This window comes from Pongo abelii, chromosome 6 (assembly GCF_028885655.2).
Source record: "Pongo abelii isolate AG06213 chromosome 6, NHGRI_mPonAbe1-v2.0_pri, whole genome shotgun sequence".
Lineage (NCBI taxonomy): Eukaryota > Metazoa > Chordata > Mammalia > Primates > Hominidae > Pongo > Pongo abelii.
The window spans coordinates 26,214,933-26,242,280 of NC_071991.2; the positions used below are offsets into that span (position 1 = coordinate 26,214,933).

The 27,348-nt window shown below is 44.9% G+C and overlaps 1 long non-coding RNA gene and 1 pseudogene across 3 annotated transcripts in view; both read right to left on the reverse strand.

Moving 5' to 3' along the window:
- The window catches only part of LOC129060634 (uncharacterized), a 91,740-nt gene extending 81,303 nt beyond the window's left edge, over positions 1-10,437 (reverse strand). For all 3 annotated transcript variants that reach the window (XR_008527478.1, XR_008527476.1, XR_008527474.1), the window contains exon 1: positions 10,264-10,437. This is a non-coding gene — a long non-coding RNA (uncharacterized LOC129060634). The remainder of the gene's footprint in view (positions 1-10,263) is intronic.
- Positions 10,438-19,878: 9,441 nt separating this feature from the next.
- Positions 19,879-20,875, reverse strand: LOC112131334 (proline-rich protein 13-like; annotated as a pseudogene).
- Between the last annotated feature and the right edge of the window lie 6,473 nt (positions 20,876-27,348).

Sequence of the window (27,348 nt, forward strand, 5' to 3'; positions counted from 1 at the left end):
AAAGAGGTAGAAAGGACAATTTGTTGTTTAATGGGTATTCACTTTTACTTTTGTAAGACAAAAATTATCTAGAACCTCTTGCAAAACAATAGGATTGTACTTAACAATTCTAAACTGTACACTTAATAATGTTTAAGATGACAATTGTATATTTTTAACCACAATTAAACACTTAAGACTACCTAAGAGACAGTTACAAAATTTTTTTTTAATTACCTTCAAATAACAAAAATGTTCTTCTCACACAATCATATACATTCAAACTGTAAGTAGATTGTGAATTTAAGATTATTTTCCTGACTATCACCTGAACAGAATAAAATAATCATTGAAAACCAAGAAAAAAGGTCAGGAGCGGTGGCTCACGCCTGTAATCTCAGCACTCTGGGAGGCTATGCATTTGTCAAAGGACTAATATCCAGCATCGATAAGAAACTTAAACAAATTTACAAGAAAAAAAAATAACTGGCCAGGTGCGTAATTCCAGCATTTTGAGAGGCTCAGGCGGGTGGATCACCTGAAGTCAGGAGCTCATAACCAGCCTGGCCAACATGGTGAAACCCTGTCTCTACTAAAAAATACAAGAAATTAGCCAGGCATGGTGGCGGACTCCTGTAATCCCAGCTACTTGAGAGGCTGAGGCAGGAGAATCGCTTGAACCCGCCAGGTGGAGGTTGCAGTGACCCAAGATCATGCCACTGCACTCCAGCCTGGGCGACAGAGTGAGACTCCATCTCAAAAAAAAAAAAAAAAAGAAAGAAAGCCAAGAAAAAATATGTCATAATCAAAGTAGGGGCAACATAGGTGAAAAACACAGATATTTCTATAGGCAAGAGGCATATAGCTAATTCATATGTAAATTAAGGGACCCCCAGGGAAAAACATCCATCTGTGCCCCTCAATGTAGGACAATCAACATTATTCTGGAGTCTTGAAATGGCACTGTAACCTGGCTCTTGAAATGGCACTGCAACCTGGCTCTAGTTTCATGCAGCCACAGTTCAGGAGCAGTTTTGCTCAACCTGGGACTTGCCTAAAAGCATGCAAGTCTGTGCCCCTTGAGGCAGGCCTGCTGACATCAGTCTCACTGCGAATCTTAAAGCAAGGCCTGTAACCCAGTTTTAATCCCCTTCAGCCAGTGTCTGGGAACAGTCCTGCCCACCTAGAAACCCGGAGGGAAATATATCATGGACCCAGAGACAAAACTGAAGACTTTTAGTCTCAGTTGTGTATCCTGAAGCAGCCCTATGGATCAGTTCCAGTGGCTCTCAGGTTTGATCAGGGGTCAGTCCTGCCCATCCAGTGAACTGTCTAATGACTGGGTTAGACCAGAGATCCAGTAGGAGTCAAGCACCCCTATATGAGGAAACAAGTGAAATTTCTTATCTCAACAACAGCCCTAATAATAAAGATTCTGCCCTTGTCTTTCTAGGTAGTAGACAGAATCTACGACTGATGTCCTGATAACAGGTCAGCCAACCATGAAACCCACTCAAGGCCAAGTAAGAAGTCATGTCATCTGGCTCCAACAAACTCAAATGCAATCTCAGTTGAAATCTCATCAGCCCAGGGACCCAATAAAAGAAATTATTTATCTTTCAAAACTATTCTATAATTAATGGAAGATTTGTTCTTTCACATTTAGGGATACAAACATAAGTCTACATAGATGAAAAAGAATCAGGAAAACAAGAGCATCACCAAAAGAACTAATAAAGCTCTAGTAAACATCTACAAAGAAATGGAAATCTCAGAATTGCCTGACAAAGAATTGAAAATAATCATCTTAAGAAACTTTGATAAGATGCAAAAGAACACAATAGATAACTAAAAAATTTTAGAAAACAACACAGAAACAAAGTGAGAAATATAATAAAGAAGTAGACCAAGCATGGTGGTTTACACCTGTAATAATAAAACATTGGGAGGCTGAGGCAGGAGGATTGCTTGAGGCCAGGAGTTCAAGACCAACCTGGACAACATTGCAAGATGGCTCATTAAAAAAAAAAAAAGAAAAAAGAAAGTAATAGGAAAATAGAAACCATAAAAAACAACCAAACAGAAATCCTGCAGCTAAAGTAAAAAAAAAAAAAAAAAGGTAGAACTGAAAAACCATAATAGAAAATCATAACAGGAGACTCAATTATAACATAAAAAAAATCAGCGAACTCAAAGATAGGCTATTTGAAAGTGACCAATCATAAAGTGAACAAATCAACACATTTTAGAATTTTCAGAAGAAGGGAGAGAGAAAAAGAGAAAGAGATTGAAAGACATAATGTCTAAAAACTTCCCAGATCTAGGCCAGGCATGGTGGCTGACACCTGTAATCCCAGCACTCTGGGAGGCCGAGGTGCAGGGATGGCTTGAGTTCAGGTGTTTGAGACTAGCCTGGGCATTATAGCAAAACTCCATCTCTACAAAAAATACAAAAATCAGCCAGGTGTGGTGGCACATGCTTGTAGTTTCAGCTACTTGGGAAGCTGAGGTGGGAGAATTGCTTGAACCTGGGAGGCAAAGGTTGCAGTGAGCCAAGACCATGCCACTGCACTCCAGCCTGGCTGACAGAGTGAGACCCTGTCTCAAAAAAAAACAAAAAACAGCAACAACAACAAAAACTCCCCAAATTTAGAAAAAGATATGAACATCCAGTTTCATGAAGCTCAATATACTTACAGCAAAAAGAACCTAATAGGATTGCCCTAGAACACTTTATAATTAAATTTTCAGCATTCACAGATAAAGCGCAATTCCTGAAAACAATAAGTGACAAGAGATTCTTCACATACAAGGGAACCTTTATAATGTTCTCAGTGAATTTTTCAGCAGAAACCTTGCAAGCTAGGAGACTCAATTATATATTTAAAATACTTTAAAAAGAAAAAACCTGACAACTAAGACTATATCTAATTAGGCTGTCCTTTAGACATAGAAGAGATCAAGACATTTTAAGACAAAAAAGCTGAGGGAATTTATCACCACTCAACCTGTCTTACGAGAAATGCTAAAAGAAATTCTTCACATTGAAATGATAGAATGTTAACTAACAATACGAAAAACATATTATACATTAGACATAAAGTATAAATGTCACTGGAAATGGTAAGTAGTGAAGTTCAGAATACTCTAATACTGTAATGGTTTTGCATAAATCACTTTTAACTCTAATGTAAGACCTATTAAAAAGTATTAAAAAGAAAGATAGCCACAATAATTTGTTAAATGCACAATATAAAACGTTCTAAAGTGCCATATATAGTATAAAATGTGTGAAAGCAGAAAATTTGTAGTTTTTCTATGGCATAGAAGTTAAATTGCTATCATCTTAAGCTAGGCTGTTAAAATATAAGATGTTTTATGTAAGTCCCATGATAACCACTAGGAAAAAACCATAGTAGATACACAAAAGAAAAAGAGAAAGTAACTAAAGCATATAAAAACAAAAAAAAACCCAAAAATTTAAGGCTGGGTGCAGTGGCTCATTCCTGTAGTCCCAGCACTTTGGGAGACAGAAGTGGAAGAATCACTTGTGCTCAGGAGTTTGAGACCAGCCCAAGCAACATAAGGAGACCATATCTCTACAAAAAATAGCTGGGTGTTGTGAAACATGCCTGTAGCCCCAGCTACTTTGGTGGCTGAGATGGGAGGACTGCTTGAGCCCAGGATGTTAAGGTTACAGAGGGCTATGATCACGCCAGGCACTCAAGCCTGGGAAACAAAGCATGATCCTGTCTCAACAAAAATGAACAAAACCACAGGAAAGATAAGACAAGAAAAAACAAACAAATTTTAGATAGTCAGAAAACAACAAAACCACAATAATAACTTATTAATGGTAACTTATTAATAGTAACCTATCAGTATTTTACATATAAAGAGATTAAATTATCCAATAAACACACACTGCTACAGAAAATGTCATCTCTAAATTTTAGGTTAAAATTCAATAGCCATTATGATAGTATTAAGAAGCGGGACTTTTAAGAATTGATTAGGCCTGGCCAGGCACACTGGCTTACGTCTGTAATCCCAGCACTTTGGGAGGCCGAGGCGGATGGATCACCTGAGGCCAGGAGTTGTAGACCAGCCTGACCAACATGGCGAAAACCTGTCTCTACTAAAAACACAAAAATTAGCCAGGGGTGGTGGTGGGCACCTATAATCCCAGCTACTTGAGAGGCTGAGGCAGGAGAGTCACTTGAATCCAGGAAGTGGAGGTTGCTGTGAGCCAACATCACACCATTGCACTCCAGCCTTGGTGACAAGTCTGAAACTCCATCTCAAAAAAAAAAAAAACCCCAGGTGCAGTGACTCACTCCTGTAATCCCAGCACTTTGGGAGGCCGAGGCAGGCAGATCATAAGGTCAGGAGTTTGAGACCAGCCTGGCCAATATGGTGACACCCCGTCTCTACTAAAAATACAAAAATTAGCCGGGTGTGGCAGCTCACACCTGTAGTCCCAGCTACTCTGGAGGCTGAGGCAGGAGAATCGCTTGAACTGAGGAGGCAGAGGTTGCAATGAGCTGAGATTGCGCCACTGCACTCCAGCCTACATGATAAAGCAAGACTCCATCTCAAAAAAAAAAAAAAGAATCGATTAGGCCATAAGCACTCTGCCCTCATGAACGGATTAATGTCCTTATCACGGGAATTTATTAATTATAACAAGAGTGGGTCTGTTATAAAAGGAAACTCTCTCCCCCGCTCATACTTTTGGCTATGTTATCATGCAGCAAAAAGGCCTTTAACAGATGCCAGTGTTATGCTCTTTGCCTTCCCGGCCTCCAGAATCATAAGCCAAATACTTTTACTCTTTATAAATTACCTAGTCTGTGATATTCTGGTATAGCAGCACAAAATAGACTAAAACAGGATGAATAAATTTTTTAAAGACAAATGATATGCTGCTTACAAGAGACTAGCATTTGCTATAAGGACAACCACAGGCTGTAAGTGAAAAGATGGAAAAGAATATTCCATGCAAGTAATAACCAAAGAAGTGCTTTAGTAGTTATGCTTAAATTAGACAAAATAGACCTCCTGGCAACATCTATCACAAGAGTCAAATGAGTTCTCCATATAGTAATAAAGAGGCTAATTTGTCAAGAGGATATTATAATTAAACATATATATGCTTGGCTGGGCACGGTGGCACATGCCTGTAATTCCAGCACTTTGGGAGGCCAAGGTCAAGAGTTTGAGACCAGCCTGGCCAACACACAAAACCCTGTCTCTACTGAAAATACAAAAAATAGCCAGGCATGGCAGCGCACACCTGTAGTCCCAGCTACTCGGGAGGCAGAAGCAGGAGAATTCTTGAACCCAGGAGACAGAAATTGCAATGAGCCAAGATCACGACACTGCACTACAGTCTGGGTGACAGAGCAAGACTCTGTCTCAAAAAAAAAAAAAATTATATATTCTCACTGGAGCTTCTAAATATATAAAGCAAATATTGACAGAACTGTAGGGAGAAGTAGATAGGAATACAATAATAGAAAACTTTAATACCCTACTTGAAACAGACAGATTATTCAAACAGAAATCTTCAAAAAAAGAAGTGTGCTTGTATAACACTATAGACTAAATAGATGATATAAATATAACATTTCACCCAACAGCATAAGAATACACATTTATCTCAAAAATACATAAAATATTCTCCAGGAGAGATTATATATTAAACAAGCTTTTCAAATTTAAGAAGGTTAAAATTATGTCAAGTTTTTATTCTGACTATAATGGTATAAAACTGGAAACCAATAGTAAGAAGAAAATTGGAAAACTCACAAATATGTGGATATTAAACAATATGCTCCTAAACAACCAATGGGGGTCAAAGAAGAAATCAAAAGGGAAATAGGAAAGCACCCCAATACAAATAAAATTGAGCACACAAGGATCCAAAACTTCTGGGATACAACAAAAGCAGTTCTAAGACAGAAGTTTATAATAATAAACTCCTACAGTAATAAAAAAAGAAAGATTTAAATAAACAACCTAACTTTAACTCCCAAAAAACTTGAACAAGACCAAAATAATTCCGTTAGCTTAATTATAAAAATATCAAGAATTAGAGAAAAAAGAAAGTAAACAGAGACTAGAAAGACAATAGAAATTTTTTTTAATTGAGCTGAGTTTTTTAAAGAACCAAAATTGACAAACTTTTGGCTATATTAACCCAGGGAACAAAAAGAGAGAGGACTTAAAAAAAATTGTAAATAAAAAATTAAGTTATTTCAACAGATCCCAGAGAAATGCAAAAGATAATAAGAGACTACTATGAGCAATTATATGACAACAAATTTGATAACTCAAGAAATAATTATTAGAAACAAACCCACCAAGATTAAATTATAAAGAAATAGAAATACCGAACAGATCAATAATGAGGAAGGAAATTGAAGCAGTAACCAAATAGTTCCAATTTTAAAAAATCCCATGACCGGCTGGGCATGGTGGCTCAAGCCTGTAATCCTAGCACTTTGGGAGGCCGAGATGGGCGAATCACGAGGTCAGGAGTTCGAGATCATCCTGGCCAACATGGTGAAACCCTGTCTCTACTAAAAATACAAAAAAATTAGTAGGGCGTGGTGGCAGGCGCCTGTAGTCCCAGCTACTCAGGTGGCTGAGGCAGGAGAATGGCGTGAACCCGGGAGGCGGAGCTTGCAGTGAGCTGAGGTGGTGCCACTGCACTCCAGCCTGGGGGACAGAGCCAGACTCTGTCTCAAAAAAAAAAAAAAAAAAAAAAATCCCATGACCAAATGACTGCATGGGTGAATTGCATCACACATTTAAGGAAGAACTAATGTCAGTCCTTCTCAAACTCTTCCAAAAATTGAAGAGAAAAAACACTTCCAAACTCACTTGAGGTGGCCATTAGTACCCTCATACTGAAGCCAGATAAGGACACTACAGAAAAGAAAATTATAAGCAAATATCCCTTTGAAGATACAGAAAAAATTCTCAACAAAATACTAGATGCTGAGTTCAACAACATATTAAAAGGATCATACACTATGATCAAGTAGGACTCATCCCCAGGATGCAAGAATGTTTCAACATACACAAATCATTAAAAATAATATACTACAATAACAAAATAAAGAATGAAAATTATATAATTATCTCAAAAAATTTATTAAAAGCATTTGACAAAATTTAATATACTTCTATGATAAAAACTCCCAACAATGTACATATAAAAGCATGCATTAAAACACAATAAAGGCCATATACATTAAGGCCTCAGATCCCATTATATTCAAGAGTGAAATGCAACAAATTATTCCTCTAGTATCAGAAAGAAGACAAGGATATCAAATCTCACCACTTCTGTTCAACATAGTACTAAGGAATCAAGCTAGAGCAATCAGGTAAAAAGAAGAAAACAAAGGCATTCAAATAAAAAAGTCCCACATTTTCTTTGTCCAGACTATCATTGATAGGCATTTGGGTTGATTCCATGTCTTTGCTATTGTGAATAGTGCTGAAATGAACATACGCATGCATGTATCTTTATAATAGAATCATTTATATTCCTTTGGGTATATACCCAGTAATGGGATCACTGGGTCGAATGTTATTTCTGGTTCTAGATCTTTAAGGAATAGCTACACTCTCTTCCACAACGATTAAATTTATTTACATTCACACCAACAGTGTAAAAGCATTCCTATTTCTCCACAGCCTCACCAACATCTGTTGCTTCTTGACTTTTTAATAATCGCCATTCTGACTGGCATGAGATGTTATCTCATTGCAGTTTTGATTTGCATTTCACTAATAATCACTGATGCTGAGCTATTTTTTCACATGTGTGTTGGCCACATAAATGTCTTCTTTTGAAAAGTGTCTCTTCATGTTTTTTGCCCACTTTTTAATGAGGTTGTTTTTTTTCCTGTAAATTTGTTTAAGTTCCTGGTAGATTCTGGATACCAGACCTTTGTTAGATGGATAGATTGCAAAAATTTTCTCCCATTCTCTAGGTTGTTTGTTCACCCTGATGATAGTTTCTTTTGCTGTGCAGAAGCTCTTTAGTTTAGTTAGATCCCATTTGTGAATTTTTGCTTTTGTTGCAATTGCTTTATACACTATGGAATACTATGCAGCCATAAAAAGGAACAAGATCATATTCTTTGCAGGAACATGGATGGAGCTGAAAGCCATTATCTTCAGCAAACTAATACGCAGGAACAGAAAACCAAACACTGCATGTTCTCACCTATAATTGGGAGGTGAACAATAAGAACACATGTACACAGGAAGGGGAATGACATACACTGGGGCCTGTTAGAGGGGTGGAGGGAGGAAGAGTTCCGATATAAACTGGGGGCTCCCATAACCTCCTTCTCAAGTTCAATAACTTGATACAACTACTCACAGAATTCAGCAAAACACTATACTTGCATTTACCAGTTTATTATGAAAGGTACAAATCAAGAAGAGCCAAATGAAAAAAAAAGTATAAGGCAAGGAAAAGTGGTGGGAGAAGATGAGGTGGGTAGATAACAGCTGTGATTAAAGAAATCCCCCATTCTTTGTGTTTTTCAAGAGCATCTTACTGCTGAGAAACACCCTTCCTGTTTTTGATATCCCAAAGCCAGAGACTCTCTAAATTCCCATATATTTTTATTTTTTTGTCTCATAAACAATTAAACAAGTTTGTCTCTAGTGGACAGAACAAAATACTTGTTAACCAAACTTTTCTTAAGTTTCTTTCCTTCCCCAGGCCCCTGAAATTCGACCCAATCTTACAACCCCTCCTTATGTCCCTCTTAAGAACAGGCTGACTTCTAGGTAAAACATTCTCTGATCTAGGATCTGATTTCGCCATGTTTTATCCCTTCCTCCCCCTCCCATATTTTTTTCTCACCTTCCAGTAGTTTGCTCCTCCTTAAGAAAGAAAGCCCTTTTCTGCCTAATCTTAGTTTAAAGCTAATGCCCAGTGTTTAAAGAAAACAGCAAAATCACTCAAACACAGTGTTTACAGAATATTGTAAGGAAATAGTAAGGCACTTAAATTTTATACTTCAACAGGAAAAGCTGAAGTCTCTATCTCTTTCAGACATTAAGCATGCCACTTACATACTTTCATGATAAATAGTTTAATAAGCAACCATATACGAACATTTCTAGAAGGTGCCAAGTTCTATTTCATAAAATTTAACATCAAACTTGGACATTTAGGCAACAGAATACAAAACAGAGATATCCACTGTTACAAATTTTAGACCCTGCAAAAAAGGGGAGCTGACATTTTGGCAAATATATGCACTTCATCAATTAATCTTTCACATTTTCTTGGGGAAATGTATTCACTTTCTATAGCCATAATGAAAAAGTGATTTTTCCTATTTCTTTTCCCTGGTAGCATTCCCAAAGCAAAGCCTTGGAATTCTATTTGAAATCACCACCCAAAAAGAACGGACATAACAAACTTACTACACTCACTCTGAGGAAGATAAAGGTAAAGAAGCATTTTTAACAAATAAAATATATGACTAGATTTTTCTGAAATCCACCTTTCATGGTCTTTGACTTGTTAAAAAAATTTTCAGCTCTATTGACGAAACGTAATTTACAGTTATTGAAAAACAAGTGGAAACAAGTGAAAAAGTCTTTCCAAGGTGACAAACTCAGGAAGTGGCAGCGCTGATGGGAACACAAACATGTCTGACTCAACTGTCAAGTCAGACCATGGTATCCCTCAAAACATTCTCCCATCCCCATCCTGCCCATTAAATTACTCAAGGAGTGTCCCCTCCTTCCCAGGAGGCACCGTACAATGTCCTGCTTGAACCTGGGAGGTGGAGGTTGCAGTGAGCCGAGATCGCGCCACTGCACTCCAGCCTGGGTGACAGAGCGAGACTTCATCTCAAAAAAAAATTTTTTAACAGGAGACACTAGGGACCCCACTGGCCGCAGCTCCTCCCACGCACCCACCGAGTCGGGATTCTGCTCTAATGACCCTCTGTCATCCCTGAACAATCTGGGAGAGTCGGGGCTGCGGGTGGTGCAGCGCTGCCCAGAGAGCTTCAGGCAGGTCGCGGCGCGGGAAGAGGACGGTGAAGGGTCAAAGTCCGCTGGCTCAGCCGCAGTCTTGCGCCGCCCCCCACCCCACCCTCCGGGGGTACTAAGGGCCCAGCTGCGCCAACGGGGACTCAGGTCGGTGGACCCGGGAGCTGACCGTGGGGAGGCCGGTTCCGCCGGTTTCGACCAGCCCACTCTCCCCTCTTGGGATGCCCAACCCTGCATACTCACCATTTCCTGGTTTCCAGGATGTCCTGGCATCTTAGCCATGCATCTCCCAGTACCTGCAGATCTCAGGGCAACAGAGGCTGTGACAAAGTCACCGAGGGCTCCCGAGGGGCAACACGCGGGACAGTAGAGATGGATCCCAGGCTCCGGCCTGAGCCAGAGACAAAGGCCCCGCCAAACGCTGGAAGCCACGCCCTTCTCCCCAACTGCATGCCTGATAGGACGGTTCCTACTCTGACAGATTGAGCAAGGCTCCAGGACCCTCCCCCACACCCACCGGCCCCAGCATTAGTGCGCCTTATGGACAGGGAAACAGGTTCCTGTAGGCGGAGTCACATGCCCTGGGTATCACAGCTAATTAAGAAGTGAGCTGAGCCTTGAAATGCACTTGCTTTTTCCCTTACCTGGGTCTGCTTGTATAATGCATCTTATTAGCTATTTAAAAGTAGAAAGTAGAACAATTCGACACCTTTTTAACAACTTTCTAATCATTTGGATAATGCAGGAAAGACCCTTATCCCATCCCTGAGCTCCTTTCTCAGCATGCTGTACCACACTGCTGACCACAACGTGGGATGGCTATTAGAAATGGAGGGGCAGCAGGGGCTGGGAACGGATAAGCAAGAATTATGTTGCCCAAATATGCTTTTTTTTTTCTTTTTTTTCTCTTTTTTTGAGACAGAGTCTCACTGTTGCCCAGGCTGGAGTGCAGTGGCTTGATCTCGGCTCATTCCAACCTCCACCTCCTGGGTTCAAGCGATTCTCCTGCCTCAGCCTCCTGAGTAGCTGGGATTATAGGCGCCTGCCACTACCTCCAGCTAACTTTTTTGTATTTTTAGTAGAGACAGGGTTTTGCCATGTTGGCCAGGCTGGTTTTGAACTCCTGACTTCAAGTGATCCGCCTGTCTCAGCCTCCCAAAGTGCTGTGATTACAGGCGTGAGCCACCACGACCAGGCAATATGCTCATCTTAGAAAGACTAAGATATATTCACACACACACATACACACACACACATATATACACACACACCTATATATGTGGACAAGGCCAGAGGAAAGTATATTTAGTATAACACAACCATGAGGCTGCAAATCAAACTGGTGGAAGAGAACATACATGAGGCTTCAATGGCCAAGACACTGATGGCTATCCTTGGGTGTCACTTAAGACTTCGAGGTGAGGGACAACTTTTTTCCAGTTGGCGCAGGGAAAATAACAGACATTAGAATTGGAATTTGTTGTTGTTGTTGTTTTTAGAATTTCTAAAACATGAAGGACTCCCTAAACACTCCAAAAGGCATTGAACTATATATGTGGCTGAGGACCTGCCTGCTCTGCAGAGGGATGGCTGAGCAGCAGCCATCAGCTGTAATGAGCCTTAAACTCCCCCTCTCATAGGGACAGGCCACCTCCACACACACCCTCTTACTTCACAGGCCCTGTCCCTCAGGTTCACCTGAGGGCAGGTACCCTCGAGGGTAACTTGACAAGGGCAGGTACCCAGCCAGTTAGATGTTCAGGGACCTCACAGGTCCAACATGCCCAGGGTTTAGCCCCACAGCCTAGCACCCCTTCCCCACTAGCCTTTTTCCTTTTGTCACCAATGACAGGTTCACCTGTGCCACACCCTCACGAGTCTAGTAAACGGAAGGTGGGTAAACCCCAACTGAGTGCCTGTGACTCCACCCTCTTACTTTCCACTCAAGTGGCATTATAAGAATAACCTTAAATTTGATCTAATTTATACATATTCCTCTCTTAGTAACATTTCTAACAACAGCACTCACAATCAAACTCAGTTTGATTGTGAGACTGGGTCACAGAACACACAGGTGAGGCTGGAGCAGCAGGTTTTAAAAACTTTATTCTAATGTGATATAAAGATGTGATGGTTTAAAAATAAGAAACACATATTTATCAGCTGTGGGGATGCTACACTTGCTAGCTTGCATCCTTTCTTCTTGAAACAAGGTATCTGGACAGACCATACCCATAAGTAGCTCTTTGCAATACCCCAGGCAGAAGCTCCAGTCAGACACAGCTCCCTCAGGCTCACAGGGTGGCAACCTCCTCCTTCGTGTGGGCTCTGAAGGGCAAGGGAAGGAGCACAGGCAGCAGGGGACAGGGAGCAGCCCGGGGCTGCTGGGATTCCCAATCACCGCAGAGCTAGTCTCTGTAAAGGTGCTGTGTGGCAATGACCCGGTAGAGAGCTGGGCTCCACAGAAAGGTGAAAACCACTCCTGTGTCCTTAACTTTCCCCCAGGATCCATGATCCTGCCCTGGTTCCCCCAAAGCCCGTCACCCATCCTATCTCCACGGTGTGTTAGGCAGTTCAGATTAAAACGGGAGAAAAATACATTCAGATTGTAGCCTCCGAGTATTCCCATCTGGGGTGCAGGGAGTAGGGGGGCAAGTCAGGGCCTGTGGTTGTGCCTTTTGCTGTGCCTGAGGGCAGACAGGTCAGTGCTGGGCACGTGGATGTCTGGGGGACCACCACCGCTGACTCCCTCCCCCTCACCCGGAGCTATGACCAGGCCAGGCCAATCACAATTAATAAAATCACTGCAGCTCTCATCCTGCCACAAAACTAAAGTGCACCCCAACCCCCAGGGATCTCTGACTTCCCATCACAGGACACAGGAAGCCCTCCACCTTTTTTACCTAAAGCCTAGACTTTAAGCTAGGTCGGGCCTAGGGGCAGGGGCAGCAAAAGCAGCAGCCATAATGTCAAGCATACAAATGACCTGAGAAATCTCATCTGCATGTCCTTCACTCAGAACTGACCTGGAGTTGTGTACAAGTTAAGAAGGACAGGTCACACACCATGGGCATGGACACATTCCACACTTGCTGGGGAAGATGAGATACCTGAGAGGCACCTGTTTCCCAGCTGCAAGCTGATCTCCACATAACACGATTCATGTGTCTTCATTTTAGGCCTCTGCATTGTATATTCATTGAGCCAGTGCAAACACATTTTGGGGGGGTCATCATTCAATGCAGTACCTGCCCCCACTTGTTCTGGGGGGCAGTCAGGAAGGATCTGGTCAGTTCCTAATCCCCCAGGACAAAGGTGCTGCCACCTTTCCAGCACTAACATCCAGCAGCGCCATCTCAGGATAATTTATTCACACAAGAGCAGCATGAGGTAGCAAGCATGGTGTGACAGGCTCAGGGCCATGGACAGCTCGCTGCTGGTGAAGCAGCACAGGACAAGTGCATCTGTGGTGGGGCCATGACAAACCAAGGCAGCCACAGCCCCTGTCTCCACACAGCCCCAGCCACAGATGGCATTCAGATCTTCCTGGATGGTATTGGGGTGCTTGAGGCCCATTACTAGCCTGCTCATTAGCACTGCCTTGTGTTGTTTACACAGGGCCTGGGAGAGGGAGTGGGGGTTGTAGATCCAGGATGGGCACGACCTCACACCCAGAGTTCACCTGGCCGCAGGCCAGCAAGCAAGCCCAAGCAGCACGGCTCTAGACACTGAGCCTTGTCACCTCTGGCTGCACTTCCTATATATACTTTGTGCAAAGGCAGCAAGAGAAGGTCAACATTAGCATTTGTGACATGGAAGTCTATGCCCCACTGAGAACTTCTAAAAATGTTCTTTTCTTTTTCTGTTTTCTTTTTTTTTTTTTTTTTTTTTTTTTGTGAGACAGAGTTTCACTCTTCTTGCCCAGGCTGGAGTACAATGGCTTGATCTCGGCTCACCACAACCTCTCTGCCTTCCAGGTTCAAGCAATTTTCCTGCCTCAGCCTCCAAGTAGCTGGGATTACAGGCATGCGCCACCATGCCCGGCTAATTTTTATATTTTTTTAGTAGAGACGGGATTTCTCCATGTTGGTCAGGCTGGTCTCAAACTCCTGACCTGAGGTGATCCGCATGCCTCAGCCTCCCAAAATGCTGGGTTACAGGCATGAGTCACCGCGCATGGCCAAAAATGTTGTTTCCTTAAGCCCTCTTTCTTCTAATAAAATCTATACAAATACATACAAGCTTGAAACTACTATAAATGAAATCTTAGGTTTTTTAAAACCCATAAATAAACAAACACCAGAGACACTGTTTGATTGAGGAAAGAGTGGGAACCTAAATCAGCTGACCCCCAAACAGCCTCACCAAGCCCCAGGCCAGGCAGTCTGAACACTACAAGGCCACATGATGGTTACAGAGGATGACAGCTCCCACAAGTACTTGTCAGGCACTGTGCTAGCTTCTCATTCAGAGTCTCAGAATGCCTCCTTGCCAATACCCTGTGAGGGGAGGCCCTGCCTCAATGGAGCACAAGAGGTTCCTCAGCTCTCCCAAGGAAATGGTTATCAAAGGGTGGAGCTGGGGGATGCCAGACAGAACAAGAGTCTCCCCAGGGTCCCCCTAGACTCCCTCCACTCTTCCACATGGGCCTGGGGGGAGGTGAACAGCCTCCTAACCCCCTCGATAGGGTTCCAGTCCTGTAGGCCTGGACGCTCTCATTTCCTGCTACCATGTGGGGTGACAATGCAACCCCAGACCCCTCATTTGCCATCCTTCAATCCCAGGCCAGGCCCAAAAGCCTTTGCTGATACAGCCCAGAGGGTACTCGACACCCGCCTTGGCACGGTTACTCATAATGTAGTGGGATGGTCAAGGAGGTGCACGTAGGTGCAAATCCCCATGAGCGTGGCCTCAGGCATGTTCCACAGGCTCAGGACCTCACTGAGGAGCCCACAGCCCTCCTTCAGGAGGCCGCAAACACAGTCCCAGGGAGCAGTGCTCAGATGGGCAGACAGGCCCGCCAGCACTGAGGACCCCAGACCCCCCAGCGTGAGGCTCTGTGCAACTTTGTAGGGCTTTTACACTGGCCGGTCCCCATTGCTTCTCTGGTGAGACGTCCGAGTTGAATTGAATGTTGAAGGCCGTGCATCTGATGGAGCTGACTGCTTTGCACACACTGTAAATCACCTCCTGGCTCCAAGGGTGGGCTGTGGAGACACAGCCTGATGGGAGGTAGTTCCACTCCACCATCAGTGGGGCTGGGCTGCCCTGAGCCACAGCCACCCAGCTTCCTGCAGAGATGTCTGCCTGCTTCTCTCGGAGGCTGAGTTATGAGCCACCCCTGGCAAGGACCGGCTGCCAGGACAGGCTGGGAACTCTCCCCCAGCATCCTCGGCAGCCCCGCCTACGCTGTCACTGGTGCTGATGATCTCCATGGTAAGATTATGGACTGGCCTGGTTATAGCTCCGAGTGAGGAGGAGGGAGTCCTCAGTGGTGGTCCCCCAGACATTCATGTGCCCAGCCCTGGCCTGCCTGCCCTCAGGCACGGCAAAAGGCACAACCACAGGCCCTGACTTGCCTCCCTACTCCCTGCCCCCGACAGGGGAATACTCGGAAAGTAACCTTCCCCTCGTCATTTCTCTATCTTAATAACAGCGCTGATAACTTTTAAGTTCTAGTAAGCTGAAAGTGTAAGATAAATGAGCTCCTGCCTTAGAAGGGGCATGGTTAGGCAGTGTGTGCCCAGGTGAGAGCCCCATGGTTGTTAGTAGAGGGTGGGAAGCTGGATGGCCCTGGCCACTCAGCACAGTGGAAGTAGAGTCCTCTCCTTCCAGGGAATCAAGGTCTCAAAGAGGCCAGAAAAAGGTGCATGGGTGGCCTGCCAGGAAGCAGAAGGCTAGAAGGCCTTGCAGGAAACCCTAGACAGCATTCAGGGTGCCTGAGAGGGCTCGGCTCATTCCAGCTTTCCTTGCTTTCCTCCTGTCCACAAGAAAGCCTGCCCGCAGATGGCAGATGGGCCTGAGGCTGCCAGTCAGTCACCAGGGGCTCTAAGCACCTTGATTATGGCTCTTTCTTGAAGCAGCTGCTTAGGCCAGTTCTGGCAGAGCAGTTCCCTCATTATCTGCAGCTCCTTCTTACAATCCCGGGTCTGCAGAGGGACCAGGAAGACAAGGGCTCAGGCTGTGCCCCACAACCTGCTGTGAGAAGTCTCTCTCTTTTTTTTTTTTTTTAACCTCTTCATTGATAGCCCTAGACTTCCAAATGAACTGACCAGCATGGAGCCTCCAGAAAAGGGCACAAAATTCTGTCCGGCACCCAGGAGGAAGGGGGTTCCCAGTGAGGGCAGGGCCAGTCTGCGTGCACCTGTTCAGGAATGTTCTCCTCATAGCTCAGCCTCAAGGTGTAGACATCCTCTGTGAAGACGCAGTGTCATGGGAGCCCCTGCCTGGGGAGCAGTCCAGCTGCACACCTGGAATGGGATGGTTTTCCTCTTGAATGGGTGGTGCTAGGCCCCATGGCAGGCAGTGGAGAGGGAGATACACAGCCCACCAAGCTCAGAGCCCTGCCACAGCCTTCTTCTCTGAGACCTCTACCTGCTCTAAGTTCTTCTTGGCACTGAAGTCAGAAGCAGATGGGGTCCCTCCCAGGGTTGCTCTCTCCCACATTGACTGACAGCCCCCTAGAAGGGGACTCAGGCAGTGGAGGCAGTTTTTTGGGCAGAAGCACTGGAGTTAGGCTGGCCAGTTCATCCCATATCCCCACATGACATGACACAAGGCAGGGGCAGTGGGACAAAGCCATCACCTTTTTTTTCTATGGCATGACAAAGGGTTTTGTGAAGTTCAGGCTGATGTGGTTGAGCAGCTCCAGTGGGAATGGCTTGGGAAGCCGGGGCTAGTGGGCTTGGGTTTGAGTGATAGGCTATGGGCCTACAAGGAGTGGGTGGGCACTAAGTAAGTGCCCTGGTTGTCTGTCCACAGACCCAGAACAAGTGGCATCCCAGGAACCTGTGGGGGGCTGGCAGAGACTTACTGGTTCCAGTAAAAGCCCCATGTGGATGCAGTGATTCTGCCTTACTGGCCCTTGGCTGTAATTACAAACAGGTACATGAGGTCTCCATGCATCTTGCAGTTCCCAGTGGGTGGGTTCCTGCTGCTCATGGTAGGCACTGGAAGTGCTTCAGGAATGGCCAAGCTTGAATAAGCCAGGCTTGTTGGTGTGTGGCCCTCCACCCCAACGAGGACCCTCTTCCTTGCTCCCCATGGGAGTTCCACCTTCCAGTCATGGTTCTAGAGACACAATGGCCCCTCCTGGGTCCCTGGCAGGATCAGCGACCCACAGTTGACAGGGCCCATCTCCAAGCCATTCTTCCAATTCCCACTGTTTGAATATCTATGATAACTGTATATCTGTGAGGAACCCGAGGCTGGTGGTCAGCACAGGGCCACCCAGGGCCAGCTGTCTTTCTACCTAAATGTGACCCTGGTCTGGGTGTCTCAGGGCCAGGCCCCTCCAGGTTGGAAGGCCTGGTCCTCAGCCCCTGGCCTCCATGCTCCTTTTCCCTCTGTTCAGTCCTGGCACCAATACCTCCCACCCCTCTCAGGTCACCACTGGAGAAAATGCTCAAGAAGGACAAGCAGCTTCAGTCAACTCTGCTGAAGGTGGCAGATGGGTCCAGGCTCTTGAGCAGGGCTTGGACATGGTACCTGTGGATTCAGGTCTTCAGCAGTGTGTGTAATTCTTTCAGAAAGGGAGAAAGAAGGGTGTTACCAGGACCCTGCACCCTGGAACAACCCATCTAGCACAGAAAATAGTTTATAGCTATCATGGGTGATTTTAATTTTCAACTTTAGGCTTCCATTTTCAAATTCCACAATGAACACATAAGGTGGAGTTCTGGTTTCAACACACACACACACACACACACACACACACACACACACACACACACACCCCACACTCCTGCCTCCTAGTGGGCAGAGATTTTTGTTCACAAAGAATCTTCTGCCAAATGCCTCCGAGGTACACGTAGGTCTTGGGGAGCCCACGGGCCAACTGTTTTGTGTGCACTCCTGTCTTCGGTAGGCAGGGTCTTCAGAGCTTTGAGACCTCCACAACCTTGCGCTGCTCTCCTGGGGCAGCCTTCATGCAGGGGTGTCCTGAGGACTTCCCAGGGCACCCAACTTCAGCACTGTCATCCAGTGTGCGTTTCACAGAATTTTTTTTCCCAGGAGAAATAACCTTATTTGAACTGAGAGTTGGAGAATAAGACAAGGACTTGAGACAGCATGAGTAGAGGTGAGGTTCCAAAACGGCAGTCAGTCAGAGCTCATCCACCAAACGGACTCCACTTCCCAGCAACCTTGCTGTTAGTGCCACCAACAAAAGGTCCACTGGGAAATGTATTTGCCACAAAATTACCCAAGTATGCCAACATTACAAAAAAGATATAGATTTTTCATCGTAATTAAATTTCCACAAAACCCCCAAATCACAAGTGTTTTGTTTGTTTCTTTTTTTTGAGACGGAGTTTTGCTTTTTTCGCCCAGGCTGGAGTGCAGTGGCACAATCTCAGCTCACTGCAACCTCTGCCTCCCAGGTTCAAGCAATTCTCCAGCCTCAGCATCCCAAGTAGCTGGGATTACAGGTGCCCACAACCACACTGTGGGGAAAAGAAAGAGAGATCAGATTGTTACTGTGCCTGTGTAGAAAGAAGTAGACATAGGAGACTCCATTTTTTTCTGTTCCAAGAAAAATTGCTCTGCCTTGAGATGCTGTTAATCTATAACCCTACCCCCAACCCTGTGCTCCCTGAAACATGTGCTGTGTCAACTCAGGGTTAAATGGATTAAGGGCTGTGCAGGGTGTGCTTTGTTAAACAAATGCTTGAAGGCAGCATGCTTGTTAAGATTCATCACCACTCCCTAATCTCAAACCACTCCCTAATCTCAAGTACCCAGAGACACAAAACACTGCAGAAGGCCACAGGGACCTCTGCCTAGGAAAGCCAGGTATTGTCCAAGGTTTCTCCCCATGTGAGAGTCTGAAAGATGGCCTCGTGGGAAGGGAAAGACCTGACCGTCCCCCAGCCCGTCACCCATAAAGGGTCTGTGCTGAGGAGGATTAGTAAAAGAGGAAGGAACGCCTCTTTGCAGCTGAGATAAGAGGAAGGCTTCTGTCTCCTGCTCATCCCTGGGCAATGGAATGTCTCGGTGTAAAGCCCATTGTACATTCCATCTACTGAGATAGGGAAAAACCGCCTTAGGGCTGGAGGTGGGGCATGCTGGCAGCAATACTGTTCTTTAAGGCAATGAGATGTTTATGTATATGCACATCAAAAGCACAGCACTTTTTTCTTTACCTTGTTTATGATGCAGAGACATTTGTTCACGTGTTTACCTTCTGACCTTCTCTCCACTATTACCCTATTATCCTGCCACGCCGGATAATGATCAATAAATACTAAGGGAACTCAGAGGCCGGGGCCTGCGTAGATCCTCCGTATGCTGAACGCCTGTCCCCTGGGCCCCTTTCTCTTTCTCTATACTTTGTCTCTGTGTCTCTTTCTTTTCCAAGTCTCTCATTCCACCCAACGAGAAACACCCACAGATGTGGAGGGGCAACCCACCCCTTCACACATCAGGATAATTTTTCTATTTTCAGTAGAGACAAGGTTTCACCATGTTGGTCAGGTTGGTGTCAAACTCCTGACCTCCAGTGATCCACCCGCCTCGACCTCCCAAAGTGCTGGGATCACAGGCGTGAACCACCACACCTGGCCCCAATCACAAATATTAGAAGAAGCAGTAAAACATAACATTTTACAGATCTTAAACTTGTCTTCAACATTTAGCTCATCATCTTTGGAAAATAGCTCCCCTGCTAAATTCATCAGCTATATGATGTGTCCAAGCAGCAAGAAGACAGTTGTGCCATAGCAATCCTCTTCCCAGTTTCTCTAGGCACTCAAGGCTGAACTGCAGGGTGAGGACCGGGCAGGGGTAGGGGTGGGGAGCACAGGGGCTGCTTTCCCCTAGTACAACATAGGATCTGAAGCTTGATGGGAGAGCAGAACTGGTGCAACTTGAGGGTCTGAATACAGGGTCCGAATACAGGGTCCAGAGCCTGTATTCAGTCAGGTCACTGTTGGAAGAGGAGGAGGAAGAGGGGGAATGCGGGCCATGCTTCTGGTGCTTGTGCATCTTTTTATGAGCTTTCTTCCTTTTCTTTTTCGTCTTTTTTTTTTTTTTTTTTTAGACAGAGTCTTGCTCTGTTATCCAAGCTGGAGTGCAGTGGCGCCATCTTGGCTCACTGCAACCTCCTCCCCCCAGGTTCAAGCGATTCTACTGCCCCAGCCTCCCAAGTAGCTGGGATTATAGGCACCCACCACCACACCCAGCTAATTTTTGTATTTTTAGTAGAGACGGGGTTTCACCATGTTGGCCAGGCTGGTCTCAAACTCCTGACCTCAGGTGATCCACTCACCTCGCCCTCCCAAAGTACTGAGATTACAGGTATGAGCCACTGTGCCCAGCCTTCTGCATCTTCTTGTCCACTATCACTCCTTGTCCTAACATGTCAGGAGCCAAGGGATTCACAGGAGGCATTCCAGGGGCAGGTGGTGGGTATAAAGGAGGGTAGGCATCCTGAATACCCTGGCTATAGCACAGGATGAGGGGGCCCACCTGGAGGGAAAGCTGGATTTCCCTGGGGAGCTCCTGGTTGGGGAGAAAAGGGGCCTGGAGGAAAGATTGTATTGGTAGGTGGTAGGTTGGCATGATTGGAACCTCCAGGGTACCTGATGTTGGGGGGATATGGATTTGGACCTGGCAGCTGGGCATTGGGATTGCACATGTTTAGGTGTTTCCTCCAGCCTTCCCACCACAGCCTGGGTGGTGATGCCTCCTCCTTTCCAGTCTCATCATGGGATTTTAATGGTGGTTCTTTTTTTTTTCTGAGACAGAGTCTTGCTGTGTCGCCCAGGTTGGAGTACAGTGGCATGATCTCAGCTCACTGCAACCTCCGTCTCCAGGGTTCAAGTGATTCTCCTGCCTCAGCCTCCTGAGTAGCTGAGATTACAGATGCCTACCACCGCACCTGGCTAATTTTTGTATTTTTAGTAGAGATGTGGTTTCACCATCTTGGCCAGGCTGGTTTCGAACTCCTGACTTTGTGATCCACCCGCCTCGGCCTCCCAAAGTGCTGGGATTACAGGGGTGAGCCACCACGCCCGGCTTAGTGGTGGTTCTTTTAGGAAAGAGGAAAGGTTCTGTGAACAGCTATAGACACCATTGAGCTACAGATCTTCCTCACAACTGCTCTTAACAAGCAGGTAGGTCCTAGGAACACAAGTGGCTCCTGCCCAGGGAACTTGAGTACATGAGAGCTTTTGCTTTACACCTAAGCCAATTTCACCACACCAGTTGGTGGTGCAGTACTGCATAGACTTCCTCATTAAAAGACTGAAACTTTTAAAGTTTTTTGGTTTTTGCTTCTTTTTTTTTGTTTTTTACAAAACATCATTTATCCTTACAAATTTTGATTGGGCTGATGTGAAGCCCTGATTCAGTACTGCCTGATTTTTTTTTAGAATCACAACTCTGTTCTTTAAGTCATGGGCCAGTAGTGGAGAGAAGGTCAGAAGGTGCTGGTGTGACAGCCTGAGATGCAGACCTGGGCTCCAGACCCACCTTCATGTGCTCATCTGTGACACAGAAACCCCAGAAGGGGTGGTGAGGTGCTGCCTGGCCCTGCTTCTGGGGGCTGTCCCCAGGACAGACCACCTAACTTCCAAACCAGCCCTCCATCGTGCACAGCGCTGAGCCCTCCTGCAGCTCCTCAATGCTGCGCAGCTCTGAGAAGTGGTCTGGTATGTTGCTGTCCAGGTGCAGTGACAAGCAGGCACAGTGACACATGTCATCAGATGCAGTGACACCATGAGCACTGGGTAAATCTCCTGCACCATCTCCTTGGGGGACTCCTGCAGGGAGAAGGCCCCAACAACTCTGATGAGAAACCACATGGCAGCAAGCAAGGACTTACCCTTTCCCCAGCCCAAAGTCCTGAGAATTATGCTGAAAATTCTGTTTCCCACTTTTAGGAAATATAAAAATTTTTTAAATTCCAGGTTTTATCCATACACACCATGCCAGCCTGCAAGAGTGTGTGTGTGTGTGTGTGTGTGTGTGTGTGTATGTATATGTGACAGGACATAGCCTGGACCTGTTGACTATTCCTGCAGACCAAGAAAAATTCTGATGGGGGAGATGGAAGAACAGAGGAAAAGAAAATGGCAGCTTTGCCTACTCCCTTGCCCAGTGCTAAGGTCCCCAGGGCAAATGGATTTTGCCTTCAACTTCATGTTAATAGTATACAAAATGTATACTTTAAAATTTTTCCCACTTTCTTACTAACATCACAATTTATATCCTTATATATTGTGTGTATATTAACAGAGATTTAACCTTTTTTTTTTTTTTGAGACAGAGTCTCACTCTGTTGCCCAGGCTGGAGAACAGCGGTGCCATCTCAGCTCACTGCAACCTCTGTCTCCTGGGTTCAAGTGATTCTCCTGCCTCAGCTTCCTGAGTAGTTGGGATTACAGGCGCCTGCCACCACACCTGGCTGGTTTTTGTATTTTTAGTAGAGATGGGGTTTCATCATATTGGCCAGGCTGGTCTCCAACTCCTGACTTTTCAAGTGATAGGCCTGCCTCAGCCTCCCAAAGTGCTGGGATTACAGGCATGAGCCACCAAGACAAGTCAAGATTTAGCAATTTTAGGCACCATCATTATTATTGCGGAAAATTGTGTATCTGCATCTATATTTACATTCAACAGAGAGCTTAATATTTTCATATGGTTTTATGATGCTGTCCAGCATCATTTCATTTTTCAACATAATGAACTCTCTTTAACATTTTTTCTAGAAATATCCTGGTGTTGAACACCCTTAGCTCTTTTTTTTTTAAACCTTTAAAAGTCTTTCTTTTTTTCTAATTTTTGAATTACAATTTTTCTTGCATCAGTTATTCTTGGTTGGTAGTATTGTTTGTTTCATCACTTTGAAATGTGAAAATTTATCAGAACCTCCCATTTTTTCCAACTAACTTCTAAGCCATTTCTCCCTATATTCTTTTATTCTTTTTATAACACTCGTTTTTTTTTTGTTTTTTCAGACAGACTTTCAGTCTGTCGCCAGACTGGAGCGCAGTGGCATGATCTCAGCTCAGTGCAACCTCCACCTCCCAGGTTCAAGTGAGTCTCCTGCCTCAGTCTCCCCAGTAGCTGGGACTACAGGCGCACACCACCATGCCCAGCTACTTTTTGTATTTTTTCTTTTTTTTTTTTGAGACAGAGTCTCACTCTGTTGCCCAGGCTGGAGTGCAGTGGCACGATCTCGGCTCACTGCAAGCTCCGCCTCCCGGGTTCACACCATTCTCCTGCCTCAGCCTCCCGAGTAGCTGGGACTACAGGCGCCCACCACCACGCCTGGCTAATTTTTTTGGTATTTTTAGTAGAGACGGGGTTTCACTGTGTTAGCCAGGACAGTCTCGATCTCCTGACCTCGTGATCCGCCCGCCTTGGCCTCCCAAAGTGCTGGGATTACAGGCATGAGCCACCACACCTGCCACTTTTTGTATTTTTAGTAGAGATGGGGTTTCACCATGTTGGCCAGGATGATCTCGATCTCTTGACCTCGTGATCTGCCCACCTTGGCCTCCCAAAGTGTTGGGATTACAGGCGTGAGCCACCGCGCCCGGCCATAAGACTCTTTTTATAAATATATTGGTCTACTTGATGGTGTCCAGTAAGTCTCATATTTCATCCTGATTTTTTTCATCATTTTTAAAAATTGGCTTCCAGGACTCAATACTTGTGAATAATGTTCAATTTCCTGATTCCTTCTGCTTCATTAAGTTTGCTGTTGTGTCTGTAGTGAATTTATAAAACTCAGTTATTGCATCTTTCAACTCCACAATATCTGTTGGCTTTTTGAAAATAATTTTTATCTCATTTTGCTCATTCATTATTTTAAAATTTCATTTAGTTGTCTATTTGTGTTTTATTTTTTGTTCACTGAGCATGCTTAAGATGATAATTCTGAATTCTTTATCAGATATGCAAAAATCTTTACTTCTTAAGATTCCATTTCTGGAGATTTATTTTGTTCCTTCAAGTAGGGCCTATTTTCTGCCTTCTTTATATGCCCTGTGATTTTTTTTATGAAATCTGGTGATTTAATAACATAAGAAAGTGCTGTGGCTCACATCTGTAATCCCAGCACTTTGGGATGCCAAGGGGGGCGGATCACCTGAAGTCAGGAGTTCAAGACCAGCCTGGCCAACAAGGTGAAACCCCCCTCTACTAAAAATACAAAAATTAGCTAGGTGTGGTGGCGGGCACCTGTAATCCCAGCTACTCAGGAGGCTGAGGCAAGAGAATCACTTGAACCTGGGAACCCGTGATTGTAGCGAGCCAAGATTGTGCCACTGCACTCTAACCTGGGCAACAAGAGCAAAACTCCATCCAAAAAAAAGAAACAAAGAAATTCCAGGACACCAGGGACAGATGACACATTTTCTGCTGTGTAATTTCAAGTCCTATGGAGGTTTAAAACATAATTCTACAAAAAATTAGACTAAAAAATTTTATGTGCACAAAGTGTCTTATTAAATTATTTCACTTAAAATTTTTCTCTTTCCTAGTAGGACCTAATCTTAGAAATTTAAACTCTATATGCCAACAGCCTGTACTATAGGGAGTTTACTGTATGTACTCATTTCATAGATTTCCTTCAAAAACTTTTGTCATAAGAAAACTTAGAACATTGTTATATATATAGTAAATTCCCAATTGTTACCTTATTTCCAATTATTATCTTATACTTCTGTCTTCTTTAATATGAAGATTACCATGGCTGTGTTTTCACTTTCTGAATTGTCATATGTCACATTTGTCTGTAATTTTGGTTTCAAAAGTTCTAAAATAACATGCTTGAACGTATATGTTAAAATGAAGTAACATATAATTAATAATTTATTAACATATTTGGCTTGTATGTTTAATTAACTATAGGCAGAATATTATTATTAGCATTTCCATCCATGTTCCTAAACCTTTATCTGAATGTTAGTACAACTTATTCCTAATTTTTTATATACCAATGTTTTATACCCTACATACTATATTTACATTGTCCTTGTATTTAGAAATGTAAGACTTTTCTTCTAAAGGCTAGATTACAGCCTTACCATTTTATGTAATAAGAGCAGCAATGTATCAACAGCATAATTTAAGTTTCTCTAGTATTATTTACATTTTTATTCCTTAAAACTTTCTCATCAAAGCTCTTTATTAATAATTATAATGTGTTTTCTCTGAAATGTTGTTGCCCTAACTGTAGGCTAATGATTCAAAATTCATGCTCTTCATGGCTGCACAGGCAAAATTCAAAATTGTAGTTATCTGGCCGGGGCGACAGCTCACGCCTGTAATCCCAGCACTTTGGGAGGCCGAGGCGGGCAGATCACTCGAGGCCAGGAGTTCGAGAGCAGCCTGGCCAACATGGTGAAACCCCGTCTCTACCAAAAATACAAAAATTAGCTGGGCGTGGTGGCGGGCGCCTGTAATCCCAGCTACTCGGTAGGCTGAGGCAGGAGAATCGCTTGAACCCGGGAGGCAAAAGTTGCAGTGAGCCGAGATCGCGCCATTGCACTCCAGCCTGCCTGGGCGACAGAGCGAGACTCCTTCTCAAAAAACAAAAACAAAAACAAGAATCTTAAGAGAAAGGTGCCCAACAGTCAGGTAACTCACCAGGCCCGAGCGTCTCAGAAGGAGGAAAGGCTTCCGGGAGGCGGAACTGGGCCTAGCGATTGGGAAATGGAGGAAATGATTGGGCGAAGGTGTGTGGGTGGGAGGAATAGTATGAGCAAAGGCCGGGAAAGGAGAAAGCGTAGGACAGGAGGGGGAGAAGATTCGAAAGCCAGCTTGGAGCTAGGTTGGAGAGGGGCCTTGCTGCCAGGTTTGAGTTTTGAGCAAGGTGCTTCTGTCGGGTTTAGAGGAGAGGACTAAAGTAAAAAGGTGGAACTCAGCCCAGGATCCGGAGGGAAGAGCCTCACAGTCTCTGGTGACGGAGGGTTCACTCCTTGACAAGTGCAGTTGTTCCATGTCCCAGTTGGAGCCTATTCTGCGTCCAGAGCTGGCCTGGTTGTGGGGCCTGGGCTGTTTCTTCGCTCCCGCTGCCCCTCCTTCTGTTCCTTTCTTGCTGGCATCAGGTTGCAGAGAGCTTCTGTTTCCTGCTGCCACCCTTCCATAGGCATAGCAGCCTCTGTATTCTGTGAGCTCCGCCTCGGGTGCTGCAGCAAGAGCGCGAACATGGATGGGGAGAGCCGCTCCTATGAGGGATGAGACCTCGGATCTGGTTGGGGGAAGGCAGAGTCTCGAAGCGCTTTGCCTGCTGCCCTTGGTTCTGCTGGTCACAGTCGTAGCCCCAGTGCCCTGCCTACCCTTTCTCCTCAGTTGCATCTTCTTTCCCAGCTATTTCCACGAGTTCAGATTCTCCATTTTTCTTCCTGTCTCCTCCATCAGAGTATGAGCTCTTGGAAATCAGGGGCACTTATCTGACTCACCTCTGGCCAATGAGTCCTGGCTCCAAGCAGCCTAGTCAGCACTTCTTAACCTCAACTAAACTGCAGGGTTCACTGTGGGCAGGAAGACAAGAGGCCCAGCTGGACTAGCCACTGCCCTGGACCTGCCATGAGCCATTGATGTCCATTATTTCTAATGCTCACAGCAACCCTGGTAGGTCTTGTGCCGGTTTTACAAATGGGGAAAATTGAGTTTCTGGCTCTGAGTCGTGTGTCCAGGATGGCCTAGCTAGTCAATGGGGCTGGAATCCAGATTACCCTGATTTCAGAGCCACAATTCTTGACGATTTTTTTCCCATCCATTCCCTTCCCTCCTGTAGTTCTGGTCCTGTTGCCTCATCCCTGGCCTGTTGTAATAGCTGTCTGACCAGTTGCCCTTTTTCCAGGTACCTCTCACCTCTCTTTGACCTACACATAGTCCCAAGAGTGAGCTTTCATGGCATTGGCTCCCTGCCTAAAATCTCGGCTGGCTCTAGTCAGGATCCAATCCACCCAGTGCCTCACGCTTTCTGACTTCTGCATTCACTTCATGTGACTCTCCAGCTTAAATACAGTGCCCCAACCCAGTCCCTCCCACCTCTGGGGTTGTATCAAGTCCTGGGGCTGCAGAGTTGGGAAGGGAGGCATGTTTGGCCATGGAATTCGACCACTTGTTCCTTCACCCCTTACTCACAAGAAT